General features: G+C 44.1%; 1 protein-coding gene and 1 long non-coding RNA gene across 3 annotated transcripts in view; one reads left to right on the top strand and one right to left on the bottom strand.

The window, feature by feature from the left end:
- LOC134285558 (uncharacterized) overlaps positions 1-11461 on the top strand; it is a 206747-nt gene extending 195286 nt beyond the window's left edge. Inside the window, exon 3 of the long non-coding RNA XR_009996471.1 lies at positions 11404-11461. This is a non-coding gene — a long non-coding RNA (uncharacterized LOC134285558). The remainder of the gene's footprint in view (positions 1-11403) is intronic.
- LOC109400410 (protein bunched, class 2/F/G isoform) overlaps positions 1-23041 on the bottom strand; it is an 864004-nt gene that overhangs the window by 734184 nt on the left and 106779 nt on the right. The window lies entirely within an intron of this gene.

Genomic DNA, 23041 nt, shown 5'->3' with positions numbered 1-23041 from the left:
TTTCTAGGAACTCCTTCAAGGGCTCCTTCAGGGATTCCTCCAGAAACGCCCTCTGGGATTCCTAAGAACTTTTTCAGGAATTCCTCAATTAATTCATAAACAATTTACTCAGGAATTCATTCATGGGTTCCTTCAGGGATTCCTTTAAAAAGTTCGCTCCTCCTGTAGTTCAATCAAGGATTCCTCTAGTTGTTTCTTCACTTTCTACGGTGAGTGTAGAATTAGATTTAAGTAAAAATACACGTTATTAAAAAACTGAACTTCCAACGGAAATATATTTAGAGAGATTTGACTTAGAAATGTTGAAGAGATCCTCTGAAATTGATTTAGAGGTTTTGCCAGAGAATCCTTCATGAATTGCTCAAGGAACACATTCCAGGAACTTCATCAGGGATTCCTTTAGCAATTCTTCCAGGAGTTTCTTCATAGGTTCCTCATGAAGTTCATCCAGCGATTTCACCTGAAGTTCATTTTGCGATTTCTCTAGGAGCCCCATCAGGAACTCCTCCAGGAGTTCCTTTTGTGATTCCTCCAGGATTTTTTCCAGGGATTCCCTCAGGAACTTATTTAGGGATTCTTTCTCAAGTACATGATTCGGTAAGAAATCCTTCAGGAATTTCTTCAGGTTCTTTGAGTTTACTACGAGTTTTGCTTAGCTGCACAGCTTTCTCTTCCGTAAATTGCATTGGTTCCGAATTTTTCGCGAATTGCATTTCGTAGTCACTGAAATCAATTGCTGTATGGAAGTAATCATAGAACACTAAGCTGAGATGCTGGCTTTGTCATAGTTGATTCGTTACGTCAAGAAGAAGAGCAAGTCAATTCATCGATCAAGATATTCCATATAACCGGAATTTTATTTTCCCTATGTGCTCTGTTTACGATATGAAGTATTACTTCAGAGTTTTCACACGAAATCGTTCCGAGATTCCTCCAGAAATTACTTTTGGGGCTACCCCAACAAGGATTTTTTTGGATTCTGTCAGGCATTCTCGTGGGTATTTTTTTTTTGGTTTCATCGAAGTTCACTTCTGGGACTTCGCGGAATTCCTTCTGGAAAGTTCCGAGTATCCTTCAGGTATTTCTTCTTGTTTTTCTACCATTTCCATTTTTTGGAAAAAAGGAATCCCGGAAGGAACTATAAGATCCAGGAAGGCATTCCTACAAAGTTGATGGAGCAGTACATGAAGGAACGCCTAAAAACTTCATAAGGAATACCGCGAGTAATGTCATAAAGAATGTCACAAAAATCCTGGAGGAATTCCATCACAGGTATATCTAGGGGAATTCCAGAGGGATCTACATGAATTCCAGAACAAACTTCTGGAAAATTCAAGTAGAGAGTTCTTAGAAGAGTTATGGATGAAGTTCTTGAAAAAAAACGGAAACAGTTTCTGAAAGAATCCCGGAAGGAGTTCGCGGAGATATCCTAGAAGAAATTCTCGCAAGAATCCCGTAAGAAGTTCCTGAGAGACTCTCAAAAAAAGTTTTTAGAAGAATCACGGAAAAAAATCCCTGAGGAATTCCAGGAATTCCCGAATAAATCTTGCCAGATGTTTCAGGACGTATCCCGGATGATGTTCACAGAGGAATTTCAGAAGAAATTCCCAGAAAAAATCCCGAAAAGATTTTCCGTAGTAATACCGGAATTGAATGTTTGAAGCAATCCCGGAAATAATTCCAGAAAAAAAAATCCCAGAGATTGTTGGAAAATTTTCTAGGTGGAGCTCTGAATTCCTAAAAAACAAATCTGATGAAACCTCGGAAGGAGCTCTTGGAAGATTCTAACATGGAATTCCTGCAGAGAAACCCTGAAGGAAATATGGAAAAAATCCCTGCAGGAATTCCAGAAAGTAACTTCTGAAGGTCGAATCATGAAAGAAACCACTGGTGAAATTATACAATAGTGAAGGAATTCCTGGTGTTATCTCAAAACGAAATCCTTGAGGATTTCCAGAAAGAACAATGGAGGAACACGTAAGGGAAAATCGGGGTGGAGTTTCTGGAGGATCTCCTGAAGGAATTCTTTAAGAAATCCCGAAAGAAATCCTGGGAATCTCAAGGAATCCTAAATAATCCCTCCGAAGAATACCAGAAGAAACTCCTGGGCAGTTCTGGAAAAAGTTTGTGGAGAAACCGTGGAATATATTCCTGGAAGAATCCCTGATGGTATTCCAAAAGTTGGGGAAGGGAACTGGACTTGGATGTCCATTCTCTGCGCTGGAACTCTAAATTCTACTAAACACCAAATATTTTCCAGTCTCAACTTCAAGCCCACTCGGCCACTTGTTCACGTAACTAGCGACAGGCTAAACTGGTGCACCACGGTGATTTGGGTTTGTTTTGTGCTTTGTTTGGTTTTAGATGCCAATATTTCCATTTCCAGACGATCGACATTCAATATATGTGCCACGGAGACGACGGCGGCGACGCGGCAACCGAGTCCCCCGACGACGACCAAGACAAAACAAAAAGTCAGTGCGCTCAAATGAAAACAAACATTTCGCGACCGATGGACTGCCTGGAGGGTGACGCAGAGCGATAACTTATAGGTACCTACCGGGATCGGTTCGCCCCGATTTGACGACCGCCGCCAAATGCATTTAAGTATGAAGAGTAGGTGGTATCAATGGGTCGTGTTGTGGCGCGGAGGTCTTGTCGTATGTAATTGGAGAATTTGCTTGATTAAATTCTCTGCTCGCCAGAGACGAATCGAATCGATGGATATGGTTCAGTGTTTCCAGTAAAGCGGCTTTTTATTTACAATACTTTGTTACTGTATTTCAACTACTTATCATAAGAATCTTTCTCAGCTCAGTTTTTCATTATTACTTGCGCTGTAAGCCATTTCAGAGCAGGTATCCGGAGGTTTAGGAGAGTTTCAGATGAATTCTTATTCTAACAGGTGCTCATTAGGCGTATTGAGAGGCCTACTAACCTCTTCAAAATCCCAGCAATCTCCTGAAATGCCCCTGTATTCCCATGAAACATTCCTTAAACGTCCCTAGAAACTGCCTGAAGTCACTTGAGAGCCACTGAAACATTCTTGGAAATCACCTGAAACCCACTTAGACTTTATGAAACACTTCTGGAGATCGCTTGAGGCGGCCCTGAAATCCCCTGAGACCTCGTGGAAATCCACGTAAAATTTCCAGCAACACCCATGAATTCCTCTAATATCCACAGAAACGCCCGTTAACATCCCATAATACCCCTGGAAACCCTTTGAAACTTCCTAGAACAGCACTGAAACGCCTTTGGAAACCCCGTAAAAGCTCTAATGTTCCTGAAGTCTAAGTGCTCCTAAAATACCCGTGTAATCCCCTGAAACCTCTCTGAAATATGATAATATGGAACCTTGAAGTATATCAAAACAAAAATCCTTGAAATTCTGCAGCCCCTAAACTTTATTTAAAACCCTCATTGAACCTCCTGAGCCCTCTGGAACGTCTCTGAAGCCTCCTAAATCGTTTCTTATCAATGTTGATTGTTTTTTTACGAAACAAATGCAAGTAAAATGCTGTAGAGGAATTCCAGGAGGATTTCTCCAAACATTACTCAATGGAGTCCTCCAGGGGTATTGGCATTTCTACGCAGATTTCTTCAAGATTTCCTTCAATAAATCCTCTAGGAATGTCAACTGAGATTGCTGCAGAAATTTCTGCTGTGATTTCTACTTTGATTTTTCCAAAGATTTCTACATAAATTTCTTTTAGAATTTCCACAAGAATGCCTACTGGATTTTCTCCAAGAATTCCTCATGGATTTTTTCCAAGAATTTCTTTGGGGTTATCTCTAGAAGTTTTTGCTGGGATTCCTCCAACTATACTTGATGCGATTCATCCAGCAATCCCAGCTGTAGCGTCCCAAGTAACATTTTGGTGCTTTTCATGTAGAGCCATTTTTGGCCATCTCGGAAGAGACTACCCCCTCCCCTCTCGTAGACTTTTTTTCATACAAAATTTTCGAAAATTTGTATGGAGCGTACACTTCGACCAGAAACCCACCTCCTCACTCCCCCTAAGAATCTGCGTTATTTATGGATCGGCCCTTTTTAGTTTAGTGGACTAAAAGAGATTCTTAAAACCATTTTTAAAATAATTTTTTTTTCCTGGGATTGCTTCAGAATTCCTCCAGGGCAGGCATCACATTTTTCCCTCACTCACACGAGTAACGGGCTATCACACCGCGATATTATCCCGATAAAGCAACCTGTGATATTTTACTTGTACTCATGAAAAAGCTCTCACTCAGGATCATTTACGTGATGAAAGTTTGTTCTCTCCAATCAACACTCGCTCACAAATCGTAGCAACGTGCAGGAGAAAATATTTGCTCAGGATGGACCAATTCACATTTGATCACACACCCAGTTGACGTCCGAGCAGTGTCGTGCTGTTGTGTTCTCTAGATGGCCATGGAAACAAGTACATTTTATGTAAACACGGTAAATTGATGATCTCGTGCATCGGTGGAGACGTTGATACTTTGTTGTTTATCCGGATAATCTTATGCAGTGACGGTTATTATTCGGCACAGAAAAAAATAGTTGTGGAGAGAAAGATAATTATCGTGAGTGTTTGCATGAGAGACTTATTTTTCATCGTATGCTGTGAAATTTCATTATCGTGGAGGTAGAATTCGATCGCGTGAGTGAGAAAATTGATGCCTGGTCCAGGGGATCTTCTTAAAATTCCTCACCGTATTCTTACTGCAAATCTTCTTCAGATTTCTTTGAAAATTGTTGCTGAATTCACTCCTGGTATACTGCTGAGATTACTCCAGCAATTCCTGGTGGAAATCATCCAAAAAGTCTTGCTGTGATTCCTCATGCGATTCCTTTTGAAAATGTTCCAGAAACTTTCGTCTAATTCCTTAGAGCAATAACTGCAGAAATTCCATCTGGAAATGCTTTAGAAATTCTAGCAAGATTGCTTGGAGAATCTCTGGTAGGAGTTTCTGAAGGCATCCCAGCACGAATTTCGCGAGGTATTTACAATGGAATTCTTAGAGGAATCCTTGCAGAAATCCTTAATTGAATCATCGAAGGAATCCTTGAAAAGCTGCAAGTTTTAAGCTGTCATTTGGTTTGATAAAAGCTATATGTTGGCCTAAAGTTATCAACTTCAAGCTGTCGATTCGATATGGACCAGTAGGTCTGCACCAAAAATAGGGGAACTTCAAGCTGTCTACTTCTCTCCGTTAGCTTCTGGCTATCGGCTTATGAATGTAAAATTCCAGCTACCTGATTCTGACTATAAGATTCTAGTTATGAGCTTCTAAGTGTTAGCTTCGAGCTGAAACAGTTTTTTACACCGTCCACGATCGCTTCGATCACTCCATTGAGCTTCCCGGAGATGCCGTTCCCCAAGTAGCAATGGTAGCTGAACAGTGACAATCATAGCTGAACAATGGTTGGTTAATGGTGTCAATAGCTAAATAAGCTGGAAGCTGAATATCAAGTTGAATAGTAGCTTGTTGAGTGTATAACGTATCTTTTGTACAGCCTATCATCGTATGCTGAATATGATACTCAATAGAAGATTGTCCATCTGCTCTGCATTTATTTATTCAGCTTATCTTCAATATTGAAGGTGTAGCATTAAATAATGTAAATATAAAAAAAACAACAGAAATGGCACTCAGTACCACCACCACTTCAAAAAAAACTAGAGGAATGTGAAAAATTGTTATTTTTGAAAAACATAGAAAAAGGATTTTGTCTTCTCCGATCATCGAACATTGGATTACTGCAGCATAAGCCACCATATCAAAAAGCAACCTGCACGGAGTATGCAAATGATACAGTATCGCTTGATTAGATATTTTATTTAAATAATGGTTTTTCACGTCGAAACGTCCCCTAAAAATAGATAAAAGAACATTTTGAGTGACTTCATTAGAGATTCACGATTGTCAAAATCGAGAAGCACTGAACTGTAAACAAAACAACGATGTTTTGACAGCTAATGTATGGATTCATATCCAGCACTTACATCGCTTATTTAACCTTAGCCTTTGCGCAAAGCCGTTCAACCTTTAATCAGACGTGGCAGTATATAACTTGTCCTCGCACGAATCACTAATCCCGTACCATTCCAGGTGGAAAAGATGCTAAGGCAAGTGACTACAAATCAAAGCACCCAAGTTCAGTTCTCAATTATAATAAATATTTATATATTTCTCTTTCAGCCACTATGAACTGTATCCTACATCTACGCCTACAAGAGCCTAATGGTAATTCTGGCTAGAACTCTGTGGGATAAGTTTGAATTTTTTGCTGTATAAGTGATGATTAATTGCTGAATTAAAGATGATTAAGCGACTCCAATGCTTCATATGATCTTTATCATTCTGGATATGAGCGCTTCTACAACCTTAATTCAGCCACCCAGAGAGCTTAAATCAACTTATGGCTGAATAAAATCACCAAAATTGGATGTTTAAGAGCTGAACAAACGATTACACTTCTTTTGTACAGCTTTTGTTCATATGAAGGCTGATTTGCACAAGTTACAGAAGCGCTTAATCAACATCAAATTGTTACCTGTCCATGATTTTCCGTAGCTCTGTGCGGTCGATACTGTCATACGTCACCTTGAAGTGGCATTTTTGGAGGGTTTGCCGCTCGGTGAAGATTTGGTCCGTTATCGAGTCGCCGTTGACGAAGCCGGCTTGATAACTTCCCACAAATTCATTAAGGACAGGCTTGTTATAATCCCAAAATGGCCGCCACAATGGCCGACTTTGGTCCCTACTCACGATTTCGAGCGCACAAATCTCTTCATCAACAAAACCAGCGGACCTGATCTTCTTTTTTAAAACTAATTACAAGTGAGTAAGAACAGAATAATAAAATGCACTGTTGTTTGAAGCTTGCTTCTTGAGATTTGTGCGTTTGAAGTTCTGATGCACTGTTGGAGCGGGATTTCAAGACCTTAACTTTGGATGAAATACGACGGAAGATGATCTGGGATATTACTTTGTAGGTGGCAATCAGAATTATGATCGCTACACTCCAACTTGTCTCCTTTCTTGTAGAAATAGCAAATGACCCCTTCCTTCCACTCCTACGGCAGCCGTTCGGTTTCCCAGATATCAGCATCAAGCATGAAGATTCTTGGTGTCAGCTTCAGGATGCCAGCTGGTATCTGTCAGCATGCTGTTAGTTTGTTGCTGCCAGTTTCTTGGTTTATGCTTGTAATTGTCAATATTTCTTGCTGCCAGTTTCTAACTGTTAACTTCAGGCTATCAAATTCTAGCGGTCCTGTCCTTATAGCCCGAATCGGTGAACGCGCAGGTGTTTAGCAAGCTCATGCTGTCTGCTTCTCGCTGTTAATTTTCAGCTTTTATCTATCAGCTTCCAGAAGTCATCTTTTAGATATCAGCTTCGTGTTGTCTGCTTCTATCAATAATTAGATCATGGTTGGCATCTCCTTGCTGGCAGATTATGACTAGATTCTTAGGAAGATTAGATGTTAGCTTCTACACAGACAAACAGACGTAACACTTGCGAAATTTCCATCGACCACGTTTTTAACGATCATTTTAAATTTTCATAGTTGTGGCTTTGACAACCAGAGGCGCGCGCATGTTTTTCTACGTGTTTGCGCTTCACACTAGCACCTTCTGTTGACGATATTGCACAACACAGTGATTCGTGCAACTTTTCCACCAGGTGATGGTAGTGTGAACTGGGCGATGGATTTCTATGAAAATCGTTCAAGGTGTTACGTCTGTTTGTCTGTGGCTTCTACCTGTCAGCTTTCAGAAGTCAGTTCCGAGCTGTCTGCTTCTAACCGATAGCTTCACGCTCTGTGCTTCTAGCTGTCAGCTCCTTGCTGTGAACTTTTAGATGTAAGCTTCTAGATTCCATCATTTAGCTTCAAGTCCCTTACCTTTTTTTGTTTGTATTCACGTGTATTTTAACTTAAATGCTAATTCTACACTTCCGCGAAGTTCCTTACTGCCAGCTTGCTGTTAGTTTATTGCCATCAGCTTTTTTTAATATCTGGTTCTCTAGCTGTTAGTTTCAAGTGGTTTTTTTTAAGCTGTTACCTTCAATTAAATTCTTCATTACACCAACAAAGTTAGCCATGAAACTGTTTGACAATTCTCAGGTCATTTTGACAGATCACACACACATGCAGGAAAAAAACGGATAGTATATTCAACTTTACCGATCTTGTTGCCGTCCTTTTCATGTTCATATTACATCTGTCAAAATGGCCAGAGAATTGTCTTGTCAGTCATTTTGAGGTTAAATTCGTTGGTGTAATAAAGAATGTCCACACTTCCACCAAAACTGGCACCACTGTGGGCCACGTTGTGCAATTGCGAAATTGATGCGCACCCAACACGAAACGGGGGACCCACCAATTATTTTTATTCTTCTCGGCAGGGAAGATGGGCTGATGGCAAGACGCACCGCGCCGTGCTGCACCCATAAAGGGTATCATTATGACATTTTCACACTGTCGCATAAATTTTGTAACCCTGCCTGCCTGCGTGCCCCTTCCTACCAAGCACCCGGTCCGACACGGCATTCCTTTCTGGGTTCCGCTCGCAGGGTTCCCATTCCAACTCTTCCTAAACAATCCGATGGACGGGTCGGATACCCCGTCCGGTAGGAATAAGGGACCCACCAAAAACCGCACAAATTGCACGGGTGATTTATGTCGTCCGCGCCTTATCGCATCCAGCGGGGGCCAGCTTATTATGCAGGATGCATTTTTGTGCAAAGTGCGTTTTTTTTATTCTGGGACTTTAATGAAATGAAATGGAAATGGAAGGGAACGGGGGGAAAACTGTGGAAACGGGGAGCTGTGGGAAGGCAGGACGAGAAATTGGAGTCAGATGACCCAAAAACAAAACTGCGAAACAAAGAGATTGAGCACAGACAAGCAGACGTATCAATCGGAACAATTTGTGATCAACACCCTGAGCTTCGCAATGCGCTCAATAGGAGACGGTAATAAGCAAACGATAATAGCACAATGAACTAGAGATATGAGATCCACAGGATATTTGAACTAATCATAAAAAGGGGAATGATGGGAAGTGATTACAGTGATACGTCCGCTTGTCTGTGTCAAGTCAAGTACGACTTCAAAGGAAATGCAGCTTACCACTCTGCTGCACTCGTCGCACGAAACAGAATGAAAAGAAACCGAAATTTGGCTGAGGGTGCAAGTGAAGTGCAGTGCGCGCAGGCAGATGATGCAAGAGCACGAAAGGGAAAAATGCAGTCCAATTTGAGAATTAGGTCACGCGGAGACTACACACAGGCACAGCACAGTGCAGTGCTGGGCGAGGGGGATCGACGATGAAAGCGAATGAAGATGGCGAAGATGATTACACAATGAGCCGAAAACGGAATGTGATAATATCGCGTTGTCGGGCACGATCTGATGATGATGATGAGAGGACGGCGGTAAGGAAGATTATGGAGAAAGTAATGATTGTTCTTGGTATTCGCTCCACTTTAGATGGCAGTTCTTTTGATCCCCAAAAAAACTTGTGTCAACAAGAATAAATATATGTACTTGGGGGAATAAACAAGATTTTGTGGTTTCATTCTTTTATTTGGGATTTTGAAACTATGATCAACATATGATAAGAGTCCTTCCCCCTGACACTTCCCTTACTAACAACTAACCGGAAAAACCCGCATTTATTCGTTGCTAACCGTCGTTAAGCTTGTCTATCTGCTGCTCAGTTAGCAGCGGTTAACGACGGTTAAAAACGGATGAATGCGGATTTTCCTGTTAGAAAAGGATATGTCATTCCCCTTGTAAGAGTCGTTCAACTATTGGAATCCAATACTTATCTACTTCAGTGAGTGCTAGATTAGTAATCTTATGTTCTCAAATTCATCCTATTGAAAAACATAGCGATTACGACACCGACTGATTCCATTTTATTTGTTACTAGCTGAACCCGGCAAACTTTGTCTTGCCTATTGCGTTTTTGACGTTTCAAGTTCCTAGTCAAGCCCAAGTCCCCGTTGAAAATGTATGAAAAACCGAATTTTCAAAAACTTTGCCCATGTTTTTTGCCTCATAAACCTTCCTTGGGTGAAAACTAACAGAACAAAACTTAGACGAACCAAATCGGACCATCCGTTCGCAAGTTATGCGCGGTTCCACGTATGCCACTGCATTTTTATATATATAGATTATACGTGTTCAATTCTAACACAAAATACAAATAGGAAACAAAAACAACATCGCTTCAATGCTTATGTTTAACAGATAGCATTTCTGTGTTCGAATTGCACTGAAACCACTGAACGTCCTTTTCTTCTTCTTTTTTAGTTACTTCCTCCACTGAGGTGGAGCTGACTGCTTAATCCAGTGTTCAATGAGCACTTCCACTGTTATTAATCTTCACGTACCCGACCCCCGACAACTCATTTTCAAAATGCTGGCATTTCGTCAATTTTCATTCTATTTCTTGAAGTCGCCCTCAATCGATCATAAATTGGTCCAACTTATGCAAATCTGGTTATCGCAGTTATGTTCACTGTTCGCACCAAAAATTTCGCTAAAAATCGATAGTTCAAACACAAAAACACACGAAATAACCACTTTTAGCCATTTTGGCAACCCCTTGGCCCCAGCACAATCCGGAATATCCCCGGAATGGCTCCGGATGTTGCATGGCCACTTGAGTATAATTAAATAGCATCAATTTAAGATCGATTAAGGGTGTCTTAAAACGCATTTTGAGAATGAGCTGTCTAGGGTCAGGTACGTGAAGGTTAACCCTTAGTGTTCAATGAGCACTTCCACAAGTTATTAACTAAGAACTTTCGCACATGGATGAACCAGTTCCGGACTGAATTTCCCCATAATAAAGAGTTGATAATAATAAGACAACTTTCTCTGACAATTTGTATTCTGACAGCGAAGTAGCGCCTCTGTTTTTCGTGGGGAAAAGTTTTATTACGAAAAGATCATGGACATGTTCAGATAGTCGAACTGCTGCGGGAGATGAAGACGAACCGACTCTTACAGCAGACATATTTTGGTTCGGTCAGCCAAAAAGCTAAAATATAACGTTTATTTGAACATTCAATTGACATACACAATTTACCTACAAATTCGGTAACCTAATTAGGGAGGCAGTTGCGTCCATCCTTGTACACAAGCATCTCCACACTGGAGCTACAATTCGCTTTGTGTCCGTATTCTATTACAATGTACAATCATTACAATGGATTGTCGAGGTAAGTACAGTGGTGATCAAACTTATACAAATGTTGTTCAAATTAATTGCACGCATTCTGCGTAACACGAACCAAGACATGTTCAGCGACGTTTTACTGAATACCCAGGTGCACAAAGCACCGCTTAACACCATGACTAATATTGTTATATTTCTCTTTTTTTCTTTTTACAGGTAAGTCTAATGACATCCGACGTTTAAAAGCTGGGTTTCCTAAGGTAATTTTATTTGTCTCACAATAAAGGTTTTCAAAAGGTTTCCAACCAACTGTATTGCATATAGTATTTTAAAGATGCTTTCCGGTCTCTTGAAAAACATTTGTCACATTTCCAAACGCAAATCTTGCATGGCAGCATGTTCTCAGCAACTAAGAAAGACGCTTCTTAGATTCTGATCGTGAACCTTTGTTGCCAACATCTCGCGCAGTGGTAATCGTTACCTGCACTGTGGCGTAGTTGGTTAATGCGCCCAATCTAGCAAGTTGGACAGATGTGGGTTCAAACCCCTCTAGAAGTACGTGATTTTTTTTTTTGTATTTTTTCCGTTTCAGATTATGTATTTTTCAACACATTTGTGTCTAGGAACATCAGGCTTTATACATGTTGTTCATAACTACAAACCGTTAATCAAACGCAATTTCAGTGAAAGTTTCCTCAGCCGCTATTTTCATCTTATGTACATGTGCTCACAACGCCAATGGGTATTCATTACAGTGCTTCACCCACATTTCTACATTAATCCCCTATAATTTCACCTTAACAAATTTGTTATTGTGTCGTACAAAAAGCTAACTGTCATCAGCAATTGCGTGTCCGTGCAACGTGACCAGCCCAGTACAGGCTGTTGGGCTTTGAAATTTTGACCATATTCATCTCTTGAAATAACTCGTGATTCATGCATTGCTGCCAGATATAATTTTCTCCTTCAAAGGAGCCGAACGCTTTCTAAATTTGGACAACACCTCGTGCTCTCTGCGCTCTCTGCGACATCTTCTTTTGCCAAACGGATCAGCGTCGAACTCGAACTGTGCAGGGTTATTGTCCGGAATTCTTACAATACGTCCTGTCCACCGCATCCTTCCTTCTTGTCACCACGCCTGCTTTCAACTACACAGCAAGTATCAAGTACTGATACCGCGTGCACAGCGATTTGACCTTCACCCATCAGTAAGCACACAGAAGGAAGTGCCGACATGGGGCGTCCACCTGCCCCGACCTTGCCGAGGACTCCTTTTCAACCACGGGCTCAGATTGTACTTTCCAGCTTACCACGGTAGCTTTTGGTACTTAGCGCCGTGCCCTAAGCCGGGCCGCCAAACCTTAGTATCGACGATGTGATACTAGCCACAAGCTTGCGCGCTGACCGACTGTTTGACGGAGCGCTTCGAAGTGATAGTGCAATCGTCTACAATGATCAACGCTTGCTGCTCCGATCTTCAGCTATTCACAATCACCACCTCAGTTTTGTGGTGAACCAGTTTCCTGAATCTCATCCACTCCTCCACAACCGCGATCGAGTGGGTCGTTAAAGTGGGTAGTCGAGTTAACTGACTTTTTCGATCGATTCATCGTAGATCTCCAGCATAATGTCGTCAGCAAAGTCGACGATCTTCACTCTCACCGGGAACTCTAGCCTCAACACCTCATCGTACATGACATTCCTTAACACCGGACCCAGGAAGAAACCTAGCGGGACTCCTGAGGTTATGTAAAATCACTTCTGACCCACCTTCGTGCCATAAACTAGTACTCGTTTCTAGAAGTAACTTCCGAGAATCTTGTACAGGTACCCGGGTATCCCCAGACGCAGATGCGCATCGACAAACTGGCACTATTGAACGTGAATCTCCTTCCTTTTAAGCTGGAGCGCTATCTTGGCGGTTTTTGTAACCAACAGGATAGCGTCTACGGTCGACCTCTTCTTCCGGTAGCCGTACTGATTACTCGAGAGTCCATTTACACCCTCGGTGTGCCTCAACATTATATTAAGGATGATCTTTTCGAGCATCTTCCCCTCCGTGTCAATCAAGCATATTGGTCTATAGGCCAACGGGCCTCCGGGTGGGTTCTCCGGCCGGGCCTCGTTCTTTTGGCAATAGAACCAGGCTACTTTTAAGGCCAGGTTCGGAACTCCGTCCAGACCTGGGGCCTCACATACGCTAAGAGACTTTGCTATCTACGCAAGTTCCACATCGGTGACCCTCTCTTCATCGCCAGCCCCAGTCCCCAGCTGTCCTACGAAAGGTGGTCAAGGACTAGGATCATGACGCGAAAAAACCCCCTCGATGATCCCCTCCAACATCTCTGGAGATTGCTCTGTAGGAGACACAACACCTCTCGTCTTGGCCAACACCCTGTAGGCAACACCCCATGAATTCGCATTGGCACTCTGACGGAGACCTTCGAAGCAGGACTTTTTGCCAGCCCTTATCTCAGTCTTCAGCGCGACTTTTGCAGCGGTGAACACAACCCGCCGTTCGTTTCGCTCTTTCTCGGATAGTGCTCGCTGCATCCGCTGCCTAGCCCGTAAGCAGGCACGGCACAGGCTCGCAATTGCTTGAGTCGCCTAGGCTTGGTCACATCGCACGCACGCGAGAGCACTGCCACCAGCTCGTTGCCGTCTAAACCAAGTTGGCATTGGCCTAGCCGTCTCTTCCTCTACCCGCTGCCTACTGTTGTTGTAGTCGATACTGTAGCGAACCGCCAGGAGATCACTGTGAGTGTAGCCATCGTTTACACTCCAGTTCGAACTACTTGTTAGGCCAGGACTACAAAAAGTAACGTCAATAGTCGTCTCCGCACCGTTTCGACTAAAGGTAATCTTGGTACCGACATTAGCCAGGTCGACATCTAGCATGGCTAGTGTCTCTGGCAGCATCTGACCCAGCTGGTTCGTGAGACGTCTTCCCCATTCTACGGCCCAGATATTGAAGTCACCCGCTACTATCACTGGCCTTTGCCCAGTCAGCACGGTTGTCATATAGTCCAGCATCTGCATGAACTGCTCGATCGGCCACCACGGAGGCGCATAACAGCTACAGAAGAAGACTCCGTTTACTTTGGCATCCACGAACCCCTCACAGGTAGAAGACACCAACTCATGGACGAGGTATTTACCCATCGCCCATATCGCCGCCATTTTTCTGGACCCATCAGCGACCCAGTTGCCGTTGCCGGCGGGTACTCGGTATGGGTCCGATATTATGGCGATATCCGTCTCCCACTCAGAAACCGCCTGACAAAGCAGTTGCTGAGCCGCATCACAGTGGTTCAGGTTCAGCTGCGTTACCTGCACTGTGATTTGTTGTTCACTGCGGCTTTCTTGAAGGCCGGGCACCTTGGACCACCCATCGGATGTCTGTTGTTCGAGGATTTCCCGGTACAGATCATGCAGATGGGCGGACTCGTGCAGCTTTGGGCCTTATGACCTTCAGCGCCGCATCGCCTGCACAGTTTGCGCCTGTCGGGGCCTTTGCAGTCCCACGACTTGTGTCCTGGTTCCAGACACCTGAAGCAAACCTCTGGTGGCTCGTGGAGAGTCAGGTGACATACACACCAACCCACACACTTGGAATAAATTACAGTATTCGGTGAAAAAATCACCGAAACTGGTCTGTAAACAAGCAAACTACAGTATTACGGCGAAATCGATGAAATTGCAGGAGAAAATCGGTGAAATCTTAAAAATCACCGAAGAACCGGTGAAATCAGCCAAATTTACAGGAGACCTGTGAATATTTTACCGAACAGATCGGTGATGGGACTATTTTACCGTACTACTGTAAAATGCGTTTGACAGCCACGCCGGCAGCTGCGAGCATCAGTTCTATTAAAATTTGCGCATCATCTCCAAGCAAGACTCTCTTGTCCAGTGGCAGCAAGTGTGGTTCCTGATCAGAAGGTCATGTATTCAATCCCATCATCGACGTTTTTTATGAAAATATTGTTTTTTGTGCTCGCATAAAATCGCCGTAAATTTGTAAAATTTACCGTACGTTCAGTGATATTGAGAATTCATTTGTAAACAAACATACCGAATGTTGAATTTGGTGGTTCGGACCTCCTCAAAGAAACACGCACTTCTCTGATGGTGATAATACTTGAAGCTGAAATGTTTAATTATTATAATATTTTGGGTAATCGGGTGTAATTTTGCTGCTTAAAATTTGGTCTCATTCACCGGGATAAATCCAACAAATCTATTTCTATAGCGCGCGGGCAACGCGGACCTAATGGTGATTATGCATATTCATAAATTGCAGGTTAAGGCGATATACTGTACTACTTACAATAATAATTCACTGTCTAGCAGACTGTGCACTAAACTCAAATCAATCAACTATTCTTGACCGTTCCTGACAACCGAATTCATTTGGTAAACGAAATAAACAAAATTATTACTAAATTCAGAATCGTATGCAATAAGCGATATAAACACGTCGCGATTGCTCTGACCTCTAGCTGTCCTCACATAGATATAAGCTAGCATTTGACTTCTTATTGACGTTAGTATATCGGACAGCTGCGACTCATGTAATATTTACCGGCCAGATATAGCTGGGCAGGCTTCGAGTCAGAAGCGTCACGAGGCGGTTCGAAGGCAGTGTTGCTAGTATTGCCAACACCGAACGTTCTGCGATTTTTACGGTAAATTTGTAAAAAGTACCGAACGTTCTGGTAATTTTGACAGATGCATTTTCCTGAGATTCGCAGTACGTTCGGTGGTTTGAAAAATCACCGAACTTTTGACCGTACGTTCAGCTGTTGAGATTACGGTAAAATTTTACCGTAATCTGTCTTTTTTTTCTAAGTGTGCACCTTTATGCTCCCTACTTTAACGGACTTTTTGACGTCCGCCACAGGTAGCTGAACCAAAGCTATCTGTGTCCCTGCTGGCCCTTCCGTAGCTTAACGGCTGCGGCGGCCACCTGCACATCGCACTGTTGCCGCAGTGCCGTGACGAGCTCTTCCACTTCGGTGATCTCATCAATGTCCTTGACCTTCAGAGTCGCCTCATGTGTCAGAGTCCTCACCTGCACACCCTCACCAAGGACCTCTTCTGCCAGCCTTTTATAGGCGGCGCCCTTGTGCTCCTTCTGGCGCTTCAGCTCCAGGATCATTTCGTCCGCACGAGTACGTCTAACACTGCGTACGTCGGCTCCAAGACCCTCAAGCTTGGCGTCGCTTCGCATCATCTTCAAGACGTCCGAGTACTTGGACTGTTCCGTCTTGATGACGATCGCGTCGCCTTTCTCGCGCTTGGCACCTGCCCTCCTACGCCTTGGCTTGGCGTCCTGCGCTACTACCTGCGGATTCGCCTTCTTCTTCCTCTTCCGCTCTACCTTCGTCCAAGGGGGGTGCTCCCCTTGGATCGCCCTGCTCTGTGGCTCTTGAAGGCCCACCAGCGGTCGCAACTCCTTGTTCCCATCGTTCCGGGACGAGCCAGCCTTTTCAGGCCCACCCTTCCCAGCTTTCCGGGAACCCTGGCTGGGGTCCGACCTTCCGGCATTATTACCGACTTTCGGGGTAATGATTCGCCTGGCCTTGTGGGCACCGCCAGACAGCTCCTCGCCTGATGGTTGCTTCGCCCGCTTCTGCGATTGCTTGCCCCGTAAACTTCGGCACTTTCTCATTTGCAGGCTCCGCTGCTGCAGCAGTCAGCAACGCGAGTGCCGCGTGCTCCTGTTTGGCATCGTCGATCGACGCCCTAAGTCGAAGCAAGGCCGTTTTCAGGTCCTTGCTTATGTTCGACTTAGTGGACGCAAAGTCGATGATTTTGCCAAGCTGCTGCTCAGCCACCTCTATTGCGAACCGTCCTTTGGATTCTCGGTTGACGGCCCTCAACAACCACGCTCCGTCCATAACCTCCACCGGCTGGCTTGCCGGGAAGCGGACTGGAGCACCCACGCTTGAGCTGCGTACACAGGCTCCGTTAAAGATCGAGCATCTTTTCCACCCCCTCGATCATTCATTCCTCAGCACGGGTCGCTTGACATTTTGAATTGGGGTTAGTAGTCCTTTTCTTAGCCGGGGACTACACGGCTGACTCGCAAGCGGGAGGGTGCGTCAGGCCCCGGGACTTTCGTCCCTGCTGCCCTCCTTGAAACGGTACGAGTGTGGTACTGAGTCGTATGCCTTTTTGTAGTCAATGTACGCCATGCTCAGGTTCCTCTGCTTTTCGGTAACTTGACCCACAATGACTGCATCTATGATGACCTGATGTTTGAAGCCTTCCGTGTTCTTGCGACACCCTTTTTGTTCCTGTGTCATCACGTTATTGGCATCGTAGTAGGCTTGTATCTTCCTCGCTATTACCGACCACAGCACTTTTTGCAGACTCGAAAGGCACGTTATTGGTCTTTACTTTACTTAATCAGCTGTGTCTTGGTCCTTCGGCAGAAGAGAAGTGAAACCCCTGGTAATGAACTCTGGAAGCTGCGTGGGTCTTTCAGCACCATGTTGAAGTATTCCGCCATCCGTCCGTGAATTTTCTTTTTAAATTTGTGCACGAAATCGGGTCCTGGAGCAGCTTATTTCGAGTATGGATTATTGCACGAATTTATACTGGCCTGCTTACTCTCACACGAAATTTGACGTTTGGGCGGTGTCGGCACCGCTCAAACGTCAAATTTTCTGCGAGAGTAAGCAGGCCAGCATTAATTCCTGCAGTGGACCATACCGAGTGGCTTCACGTATATCCTGGGCGGTTACTACGACCGCGGTCATGTCTCCAACTCCATTACACATTATTCTTTAGCTGAATCTCTTTTTGGCTATTTTCTCTGTTCCAATGAAATTGAGGTTCTTACACAAACAAAACAAAATTTGAAAATGTTATTGAGCAGCATGAGCAGCATGAGCATGAGCATAGATGACCGCACAATTCGTAGTTGCTACTCCGTGATTGACCAGAGCAATCGAAATTGCACAAGGAACCAATGAATAGGGCTTGGGACTAGCTTACTATTCTCAATGTACACAGTTCGAGAGCTCTCAACTTTAATAAGGTCAATAACGGCGCCGGCCACGTCCTTACGGTCATCGAGGATGGAAGGGAATGTTAGTAAGACAAACGTTGTTAAAAAGACCGCGAATCGCTGCATCTCCACGTTTGTCTCAGGAAGGAATTTTTTGTTAGTAGAGTAAGGTACATTGTCAGTCCGGGAGTCACCTATGGTTGGTGATATGATTTGACAATGGATCAATATACACAAACCGCCGTTAACAATCGACCACTTTTCGACGCAAGAACTAGTCAAATAGGAAATTCTATCGCGCGTCTCCACTCCACTAGGGAGCAGAGACCTTTAGTCTATTCCACACAGAAATACACTGAACGCGACTCACTTGTCGGCGCCCGGATTTTTTTTTTTTCTCGACCGGCGAGCCCGAACTATCATTTTCCACTCTTTTGTGTTAATGCAAAAAAAAAAAAATATTTATTATCCACTAAAAGTGTATTGGGAAATAGCGCCGACGGAAAGCGAAAAATTCGGAACCGACTCGAGCCACGACGCGTCCACCGCACACTTCGTCCCGTCGTCGGAGCCCCGCAGAGAAGAAAAAAAAAACTAGCAAGGCCAGCGCGCGAAGCTTTGCTGCTGCCGAACTACCGCACACTACTGACTGCTTGGCATCCCGTCGTCGTCGTCGGAGCCCCGCAGAGAAGAAAAAATCGCAAAAATCTAACAAAGCAAGCGCGCGAAGCTTTGCTGCTGCCGAACTACCGCACACTACTGACTGCTTGGCGTCCCGTCGTCGTCGTCGGAGCCCCGCAGAGAAGAAAAAATCGCAAAAATCTAACAAAGCAAGCGCGCGAAGCTTTGCTGCTGCCGAACTACCGCACACTACTGACTGCTTGGCATCCCGTTGTCGTCGTCGGAGCCCCGCAGAGAAGAAAAAACCGCAAAAATCTAGCAAAGCCAGCGCGCGAAGCTTTGCTGCTGCCGAACTACCGCACACTACTGACTGCTTGGCGTCCCGTCGTCGTCGTCGGAGCCCCGCAGAGAAGAAAAAATTGCAAAAATCTAACAAAGCAAGCGCGCGAAGCTTTGCTGCTGCCGAACTACCGCACACTACTGACTGCTTGGCGTCCCGTCGTCGTCGTCGGAGCCCCGCAGAGAAGAAAAAATCGCAAAAATCTAACAAAGCAAGCGCGCGAAGCTTTGCTGCTGCCGAACTACCGCACACTACTGACTGCTTGGCATCCCGTCGTCGTCGTCGGAGCCCCGCAGAGAAGAAAAAACCGCAAAAATCTAGCAAAGCCAGCGCGCGAAGCTTTGCTGCTGCCGAACTACCGCACACTACTGACTGCTTGGCGTCCCGTCGTCGTCGTCGGAGCCCCGCAGAGAAGAAAAAATTGCAAAAATCTAACAAAGCAAGCGCGCGAAGCTTTGCTGCTGCCGAACTACCGCACACTACTGACTGCTTGGCGTCCCGTCGTCGTCGTCGGAGCCCCGCAGAGAAGAAAAAATCGCAAAAATCTAACAAAGCAAGCGCGCGAAGCTTTGCTGCTGCCGAACTACCGCACACTACTGACTGCTTGGCATCCCGTCGTCGTCGTCGGAGCCCCGCAGAGAAGAAAAAACCGCAAAAATCTAGCAAAGCCAGCGCGCGAAGCTTTGCTGCTGCCGAACTACCGCACACTACTGACTGCTTGGCGTCCCGTCGTCGTCGTCGGAGCCCCGCAGAGAAGAAAAAATTGCAAAAATCTAACAAAGCAAGCGCGCGAAGCTTTGCTGCTGCCGAACTACCGCACACTACTGACTGCTTGGCGTCCCGTCGTCGTCGTCGGAGCCCCGCAGAGAAGAAAAAACCGCAAAAATCTAGCAAAGCCAGCGCGCGAAGCTTTGCTGCTGCCGAACTACCGCACACTACTGACTGCTTGGCGTCCCGTCGTCGTCGTCGGAGCCCCGCAGAGAAGAAAAAATCGCAAAAATCTAACAAAGCAAGCGCGCGAAGCTTTGCTGCTGCCGAACTACCGCACACTACTCAAAACAAAATTTGAAAATGTTATTTCATAAAAACCTTTTTCCACTAAACCTTTTTCCACTAGTTTTTTCTCCAACTGCACGTTTCTTTTCTTGCGTTCTAATCTCCGAAAATAGGCCCAACCGAATGTGCGTGTGCCAATCCACACGCCTGAAAACTCAAATTTAGAACGCCTATCAAAACCGAACCGAACGACGGCAGACTGCCCACCACCACTATTCTTCGGCCAAATTTCGGGCCTAATCTCGTTCTCTCTTTCTAACGGCCCCTATAGCCTAAGCAGCACCACTGTTTAGGCATAGGCACCACCCATCCCCGAAATCGTAGAAAAATCTAATAATAATAGGCCCACCACCACAACCATCGCCATCACCCATCATACCACGAACCCGAAACTGGGCTGGCATTAGAACGATCGAGCGAGCGAACGACCAAACGGTACACGCACTATTCTCACACCACCACACCACTATCCGCACTGTGCCATTGAGGAAGCTAGAAAACCAGCAGCAAAGAAAAGGAAGAAGAAAAACCGAATCGAAAAACGTGTTTAGAGCGAAGCGAGCGAATCAAATCATCATCATCAAGCTAGCAGAGCAGCATATGGTCGTTCGGTCATGGTGGAATGGCGTCGGCAGTGGCAAACCAAGCGGCGGCGACGGTGAAAAAGACGCAACAAGTGGCCATTTCTAATCGCCTGGCTCGGCATCGCTCTCTAAACAACCACCACCACCACCATGGAAGCAGAGCCAAGAGCAGCCAGCACCACTGTGCTTTGCAGTGCATCACAGTGAAACACTGGATTCTGTGCTTGCGCGGTGGTTAGGAAGAGAAGGACGGAGGGGATTGCATCATGCCATATTACTGCAGCAAACACACGCATCGTCATCGAGCGCTCGGACGACGATGGCAACGACAATGATGACGGTTGGTCGATGATGGTGACGATCGTCATTAGCGAACAACACAAAAAGCCGACCCGCGCGCCGTGGAGTCGGACTGGCTGAACAAAGAAATTTTGCGTTCAGTGGGATTCGTTTGGAATGCAGGGCTGGGTGCGGATATTGATTTCGGATGGCGGAACAATATTCGAGGCAAACATTAGGAAAATAGTGTTAACATTGCGTTGTGTAGTTATGAAGTGATTCGCCGATAGCATACTGGTTATAAGCTTTTTTTTCTTTTCTTCAGTTACTTCTAGAGGCTTAAAGACCTTTCGACTCGTGATGCATTTTTTTTTAATGAATTACTTCACGGTTCAGGCGCACCGTAATTTTCATCAAGAATTACAAGTTGTCTAAAACTCTGCTGTATTTTGGTTCAAACACTTGTGTTGCCGCTGGCTGCACTGCCTTCAATTGGTTACTAACACAAATAAAATCTTTAACGAATGACAGCAGATGAGATAGTGGACAGGAGTCGCACAAAAGGTGCGAGAGAAAACAAAACCACCGGTTTATATCTGATGTGACGTTTTAACTTAGCAAACTCTAATCTAATCAATTTATTATTCTACTTAAATCTAAATATTTAAAGGAAGAAACTATATTGAACTAATTTGTTTACAGTGCCTAAAATGGGTTTGAAGCCACAAAAAGTAATGAGCAACTTGTACAACTAGTAAGAGCAACACTAATGAATAATGTGTCAGTTACAATAAAATACTTAAAAACTAGTGATTAACTATTTGATTTATTATAGATAGATCGGTTTTAGTTGCGTTGGGAAGAACGGTTTGAAGTTGGTTGAAGAAAACACCGAAAAGTCTAAGTGATTAGAATTTATTAAAACGGTTCTGGAATTAATAAATCCAATTTACTTGCAGTTTAAAGCTGCCATGAATCACACATCAGTCGTGTATTCTTTCGGCTGCTAACAGCCCGGTGCCCGCCACATTCCTCGTTCTGTTCCCCGCCGACAACTTGTGTTTGAATTGTTTACTCAGCCCTAGTTGGTGACACTAATTTGAATTTGCTATAAGCTCTATAAATAGTTCCATTATGAATGAAATATTTTTTCACTCTGAACTTGAACAAATTCTTCAAGATCTTTGAGCTAGATTCTTTGAAATGCTTAATGGAATAAAGGTACACCGAGGTAAGTTGAAACGGGCGGGACAAAATGAAACAGCGGGTTAACACGATGTTATCCAATGATGGTGAACTGCTCGAATGCCATAACATATAGTTTTTTATTCAAACAAACTTTTGAGGGAAGAAAAATTGTATTGAAATCCATTTCAAAACTTCGTGTTTCATTTTGCCCCACCCGTTTCAACTTGCCCCGGTGTACCTTAAATCTATCGCGAAGCTAGAATCGTTCTCATAAAAGACTATTCTTAGACAACTTATTTTTGAACTGTCATATCTCGGAAACCAGTGAACCGAATTGAATGAAATTTTGAACGTTTCAACGCCAATGAAAAAAGTTGCATCAAACAGTAGATTTATACAAACACCACACAGATCGGAATGATAGTGTAAATTTCTGTGACATATAATGCACATGTTTGGAGCGTCGCATTTCTCAGAAGTTTACATGACATGTCATGTAATTCTCATGAAATATCATGTAAGCTTCCATTATATGTCATGTAATTCAGCATAACTCTGAGTGTTTACATGACATATAACACAAATTTACATGATATATCATGTAAACCATCATAACACTAAGTTTATATGACTAAAATGAAGTTTACATGACGTGTAAATCTCATTATTTTTATCTGTGCACTAATATCAGCTATGTGAGAACTCAAGCGCTTGGTGCAGGTGCATAATGACATGTATGAACAATCAAACCGCACACAAGACCGCACA

The sequence above is a fragment of the Aedes albopictus genome, chromosome 1, assembly GCF_035046485.1.
Source record: "Aedes albopictus strain Foshan chromosome 1, AalbF5, whole genome shotgun sequence".
Taxonomy (NCBI): Eukaryota; Metazoa; Arthropoda; class Insecta; order Diptera; family Culicidae; genus Aedes; species Aedes albopictus.
Note: the sequence above shows the minus strand (reverse complement) of the source record. Positions and strands in the feature narration are given on the sequence as shown.